The sequence below is a fragment of the Ipomoea triloba genome, chromosome 4 (assembly GCF_003576645.1).
Source record: "Ipomoea triloba cultivar NCNSP0323 chromosome 4, ASM357664v1".
NCBI classification, from domain to species: Eukaryota; Viridiplantae; Streptophyta; class Magnoliopsida; order Solanales; family Convolvulaceae; genus Ipomoea; species Ipomoea triloba.
Window position 1 is genome coordinate 6,645,410 of NC_044919.1, and position 6,425 is coordinate 6,651,834.

Genomic DNA, 6,425 nt, shown 5'->3' on the forward strand with positions numbered 1-6,425 from the left:
ATATATATATATATATATATATATATATATATATATATATATATATATATATATATATATATATATATATATATATATATATATATATATATATATATATATATATATATATATATATAAAATTCTGTTCAAATGTGGCTGCGCCTTCCCGTGCGGTTCACACCACTCAATGTTAGAAAATGCACCACTTAATGTTAGAAAATGCACCACTCAATGTTAGAAAGCGCACCACAATGAAAATACACAAAACACTAAAAAACACACCACACACCCAAAATAATGCACCATAACTCCCCTGCCCCTAATGGTGCATTTGCTAACACTGTGTGGTGTATATTTGCATACCTAGTGGTGTTTTTTTTGTGATGCGTAACTTATGATGCATATTTGTGTGGTACATTTTATAACATTGAGTAGTGTATATTTGTATACATAGTGGTGCGGTCGCACTGACCGCACGTTAAGGGGTGGTCACACTTGATTATGACCAATCCATTGATCAGCAAGATCTGATGGATGAGAAATCAAGTAAAAATGGGCGGGACCATTTTCATAAATATTACAAAATTTTAAAATGAACGAGGTCTTTTTCATAAATAATATTACAAAGTTTTGTTTATTTTGAACCGTCAAATCCACTAAATTAGTGGTTTGGATTTGTCCGCAGGTTCTCACCTTATTAGGGACCTATATATATATATATATATATATATATATATATATATACAAGTATATGTGTATGTGAGAGATAATAATAATAAGAGTCAATTTCTTTTTTTGTCCTAGACTTATGGTGGCAAAGACAATTTTAGTCCTCCATAAAAAAATTGATCAATTTATGGACACACTTATTGTGACGAGGGCAATTTTGATCCTTCGTCTGTATTTCCGTTAGATGACCGTATGAGAAGGGGGTAATTGCGTCATTTCATGATATTTCATCCTCTTTATTCCATCCTTGAATGTTTTGTTCTTAATTCCATATTTGACCATTAATTTAGGAAGTCATTAACAAGTTACTGTAAAGAAAAGGGCACCACATAAATAGGTAATAAATTACAGGAAGTAAATAATGGTGAGAGAGAGAGAGCGTACAGCTGGTGCAGGTGGGGGAGGAAAAGGAGAAGGAGTGGTGGAAACGCAGCGGAGAGAAGTTGAGGGAAGATCGGCGGCGGCGTTGGCTACGCATCCTCTTCCTAAGCTGAGCATTGAAGGCAGTGGGGAGCCGTAGAATTATTAAGGGAGTTGAATCCCCCCAATCCCATGGCTAAAAAGCTTAATCGATCAACAGAGACCTCGATAATCTCCATCGTCACCGCCGCGGCCAATTGAAGAAGCAACAGCAACGCAACAAGGTTAGTTGGATCTCTCCTCCACCTCCTCTGTTTCAGGGCAGGGTAGGGCGAGTGAAGTTGGGAGGTAGTGTAACCCCTCGCCTATTCCGATAAGTTTAGAGTTCGAAAAATATTTTTAAGCTACGATATTTACGAGATGGTCTCTCGTTACTTCAAGAGGATTTTTTTTTTGTAAGGAAAGTTATTAATAAGTTACGATTTACGTACCGGTCTCGAACCGTAAAGATTTTTAAGGATGTATATACGGTTTGAATTTTCCTAGAGATTAGATTATTAAGTATGATACGATTAAGCCTAAACTTCTAGTTCAAGTGAGAATTTAAATCGGACTGTAAGGGGTAAAATTGTTACGGACGTTGTACCTATATTTCGCGAGATACCGAAAAATTCCCAATTTTAGTGATTATCGACGGGATTATTTTTAGGATAATTTTGGTGTTAGGATTTTCCCGAATTAAGCTATAATCCTCCGAACTTTCATCTGATTTAAACCCAAACTGGCAAAATAAATTAAGATCTTCAAGGAGGCACCATAGGGAGTTGACATGTGGCACTCAAAATCCCCACTTGGATTGGATCATTAATGGCATGTCATATAGGTATGGGAATGTTGCACTTGTTAATTCTCAAGCCAAACTCACATCATCTCTCTCTCATCTCTCCCATTCCCTCTCCCATTTTCGAAAATACAAAGGAAAGAAAGAAGAAGGAAAATCTTAGTCTTCTAACTTTGTGATCCAAGAACTCCCTAGCTATCTCTTCAACTCAAGTGTCTAAGTGTAAGTAAGACTTTAAACTTTGTTTGGTTAAATCCTTCCTAGAACTTAAGTGTAAACTAAAGGTGCATGAAAATGTTGTTATTATGGTGATATTTTTAGGATCTTTGGTGAAGGACTCCAAGGAAGGCATCATCAACTCTTACGGTTTTTTTTAAGGTTTCTACAAAGGTAAGGAATCCCTTAAGTCGGTTCAATCACTTGGAGGTGAACAAATGCTAGTAAATTATATGACTAGGAATTTTTACGTGGAAATTATGTGTTAAGTTCGTGGATCTACAAGTTAGCCTAAGAAACTACACTTTGGATTTTTGGTAATTTTTGTATACATGTTCATAGCTAATTTATGCATGTATATGTTGAATTTATGCCCATATAGGCTTATACTTGTGAAAATAGTGAAAAGAAATCAGGATAGATTCTGGCAGTAACTTCCGAGATTTATTGGGAAAAATTGGTAAGGTATTTTGATCCTATTTTTTTTAGACATGTAGTTCTATAAGTGTAGAACCTGCATATAAAATTTCATAATGATCGGAGTAGTATAAGTATGGTTTTCGAATTTTTCTCCAAAACTGGTCCAGAGAGAAAATAATTCTGGACAGCACACTGCCGAGGGCAAAAATGGAATTTTCTGTGTTTATTCGCGGATCAAAATGACCAAAAATTTTTATGGACATCAAGTACTATAAGTTGGGGTTCTACCATAAAAATTTCAAGTGAAAAAGAGTTTGGGAACTATCTTTACCGGCTCAATCTTTCGGACTGCGCCAAGCTGAAATTTCTGGCAGATTTGGGTGGACGCGGCCTTGGACGCGCGTCCATCGACGCCCAGAGTTACGGCGTCACGGCCGAAAGGCCGGACGCGGACACGGACGTGCGTCCGCTGCGCGTCCGTGGGCGCCCAGTTTCGGCGCCATTTACCGAACGTGCGGACGCGGCTCGGACGCACGCGTCCGCAGCTGCGGCCAACCGCGAGTCCGCGCGACGCGGACTCGTTTTCGACTTGTTTTTGACCAAAATTTTCCCCGATGTTTTTAATCCCGAGTGTTATGATGTTTGAAAGGCCTACGGGCAAAAGAGATCTATTTTTGAAAGAAATATCTGTTTTGGAAAAATTATGTACATCGCTTTAGAAGAAAATATTGTTGTTGAGAAATAAGTACAACTCTTGTAACTTGAGGAATTGTGTTGGAAAGCCTATGAGTAAATAAAAATGTTTATAAAACTTACGTCGAAAGAACATATGCTATTTTGGTAAACAGGTTGTCAAAACCTTATTTTTGAGGAAAATACTACTTTTAAGGAGTGAGTACATTACGTGAGAAAAACGAGAAAATGATGATTGAAAAGCCTGCGGGCACTGAGAGTATTTTGAAAATCCTTCTTGGGCTGATGAGATAGCCGATTTCAACTATTGGACTCAAATGAGAATTATGTCCAAAAGAAATGATTTGAGAAAGAAAAACGGAAGGAAGAATCATGTTTTCAAACCCTTAGTTTCTAAAGCGAGTTGAGGAGGACCTTGATTGACCCACGGGTGGCTTTAAGTGGCATGGCCCAGTGGTCGTTGTGGATATTGTATGACCAGTTCATACTGCAGGGCGAAGTCTATTCGTCGATATGTTATAGTGTATGACCAGTTCATACTGCAGGGCGAAGTCTATTCGCCGGGTACTATATAACTCGTAGGATGAGGTATTCCTATGGGGGTGTGCACACTTAAGGTATAGTTACTCCAGAAGTCCGGGTAGGTGTTGTTTTTATGGACCTAGCTAGGCCAGCTAGGAATCATTTTAACGAACCTTACGTCCAGGGGATCAGTGTTAGACCGGGTGATGACCACTGAACCCGAGTTCGATGATCCAAGTGGTCAGAGTGGGAGTTATGAGAATGCTCCAAAGGCCTCACGCTTACTAAGAAGAAACTAAGGAAGTTTTAAAGATGAGAAAAAAGTTACTCTGTAATGACTTGAGAAGGAAATGATTCTATCCAAAATGTGACGAATTTTGAGCACGGAAATGTGCTGTTGAACCTCCTTTTGAGTTAAAATGAGGGAACTATTGGAAACGAAATATTTTACAAACTTGTCTGAAAAACAGAAAAATGTGTTTTAAGTGGCAATGATGACGGTACCTTTATATGAGAAAAGTTTACCTGTTGAGTTAGCTTTACGCCTTATATTATATTATCTATTATTGATAACCTGATTGCAGGTAGAGCTATAACTCGTGGGTAAATTTTACAACTTACAAATTATTATATTTTCGAAACCTTTGTCTACTTTTGAGTGACAATGGATTTCCTTACTTAGCCGTCGTGCTAACTACACTTCATTGTGTACCTTATCAGATGAAGTCTAGCGTGGGTATGCCCCTGCTTCTGTTTCTGATCCTCCAGCTCTGGCTCATGCTTCTGTCCCAGTTGTACTCCTGATCCCGTTCTTATCCCTGTTCAATCAGTGGTACCCATTTTGGTCTCCTGCCTTTGTTAATCCGTTATGCCTCAAGAGAAAAGTCAAGTCTGACCTTTTTGTACATATCTTTTGTAGCCATGGTAGTACTAACATGGCTAGTAAGAACGGGAATAATCCAAACTCTTTGTTGATGGGCTGTAAGAAACTCTTATATATGAATATATATTCGTGGCTAGTATAGCTACTCTTTTGCTGCATGTATATAAGATTATGTTGGATTTTGACAATAAGAAACACGATCCTTGTCTTTAGTCTGTTAGCCTGTGCACCTAGAGTGAACTCTATCTGTATTTGAGTGGGGTTCAGTCTGGGTGTGGCGGTAACTACTCCGGAGATACGGCATAGCCGAACCAGGGTGTTACAGGTAGAAATTATGAGGAATTGCGGGGATGTGGATGAGTTTTCCGATCGAAATCTGTCGTCGTCCCAACTGGCAGGTGTTATTTTGCTCACTGAAATCGCCTATTTTAAGCTGCGAGGTGTTCGATGAAATGCCAAGGAGAGTTGAGGGGGTAATGCTTGAATTGAAAGAGATATTGGTGTTGTTGTTGTTAGTGGTGAAAGAAGCCGCCATTGTTTTGTTGCAGAAGGCGATGGTGGAGGGAGCTCGACTCTGGTTCGCACACGGTCGTTATCGCCGGAAACAGGGGAAGTCGCTGCTGGTGGTTAGTGGAGCTGTTGCCAGGGTTGTCGGAGTCTCGCCACTGCTTGCCAAGAAACCATCGTCGTAGCCCCCAAACACACTCCAAGCCGTCGTCGTCGCACAAGAGGGGAAGGGAGTTCGCCGTCGTCCTGTGTTGCCGCCAAAGCTTTTGCTGTTGGTCGAGAGGGAAGCGAGGAAGATGAAGACGGAGGCCAAAAGAAAGGAAACTCAATTTGGGGAAAAAATTAAATTGAATTTTGTTGAATTGACAGAAATACCCATCATTTAGACGGTCAACTAACCAGATAATAGACGGAGGACTAAAATTGTCCCCGTCACAATAAGTGTGTCTATAAATTGGTCAATTTTTTTTTATGGAGGACTAAAATTGTCTTTGCCATTATAAGTCTAGGACCAAAAAAGGAATTGACTCTAATAATAATAATAATAATAATAATAATAATTGATGGTTTTATCGAGACCGGGTCCATCATAAATCGGGTATAGAGGTACAAAATAGGGGTAGGAAAATAGTAGTATTATTGTTTGGGACGCTAGGCCCAAAATAGTACGTACAAAGCTTGAGATATTGGCGCAAAACGCCGCGCCAAAGAATGCATAAATAATAAATAATATAGCCCTAAGGAATTGAATAGGCCCAAAATGGTGGCCCGAATAATAACCAAATAAATAAACGAGCCAGAGAACTATTAAATAAAATAGAATTAAATATGTTATCAACAAGACTCGAACCCTGGCGTGCCAGGAGGGAGAATACTCAGACGAGTGGACCAGGAGGCACTTGGTGAGCTAAGGGATGATTCTTAAAGGGTGGAAAGGGTGATTATTTATATACTTGTAGGACTCACAGATCGTTAACAAATGGACGGTATCCGGCAGCGATCATTCTTGGCCACACACGTGTTAGTTGTCACCCCACTACTTTGTTTCCAGCGCACTCTCATGCATAAGTGGAGTTTCTTACTCTTTAATATAAAAGATCTTGTGTAGCTTGGTGGTTAAGAACTTGTGTTGTTATGTTGAAAGTTTTGGGTTCGAATCCTTCGGCAGTATTTCCTTTATTTAATTTGTTCGAAACTTCCTTCTTCCCGTGACAATAAAAATGGACACCCTGCTTGGCCAAATCACAATCCCCCACTTTCTTTATTTAATTT

At 39.2% G+C, this 6,425-nt stretch overlaps 1 long non-coding RNA gene across 1 annotated transcript; it reads left to right on the forward strand.

Annotated features, from left to right (window-relative positions):
- Positions 1 to 1,090: 1,090 nt before the first annotated feature.
- LOC116017155 lies at positions 1,091 to 5,137 on the forward strand. The gene is made up of 2 exons (XR_004097847.1): positions 1,091 to 1,419; positions 4,972 to 5,137. It is a non-coding gene; the product is annotated as an uncharacterized LOC116017155 (long non-coding RNA).
- The last annotated feature ends 1,288 nt before the right edge of the window (positions 5,138 to 6,425 follow it).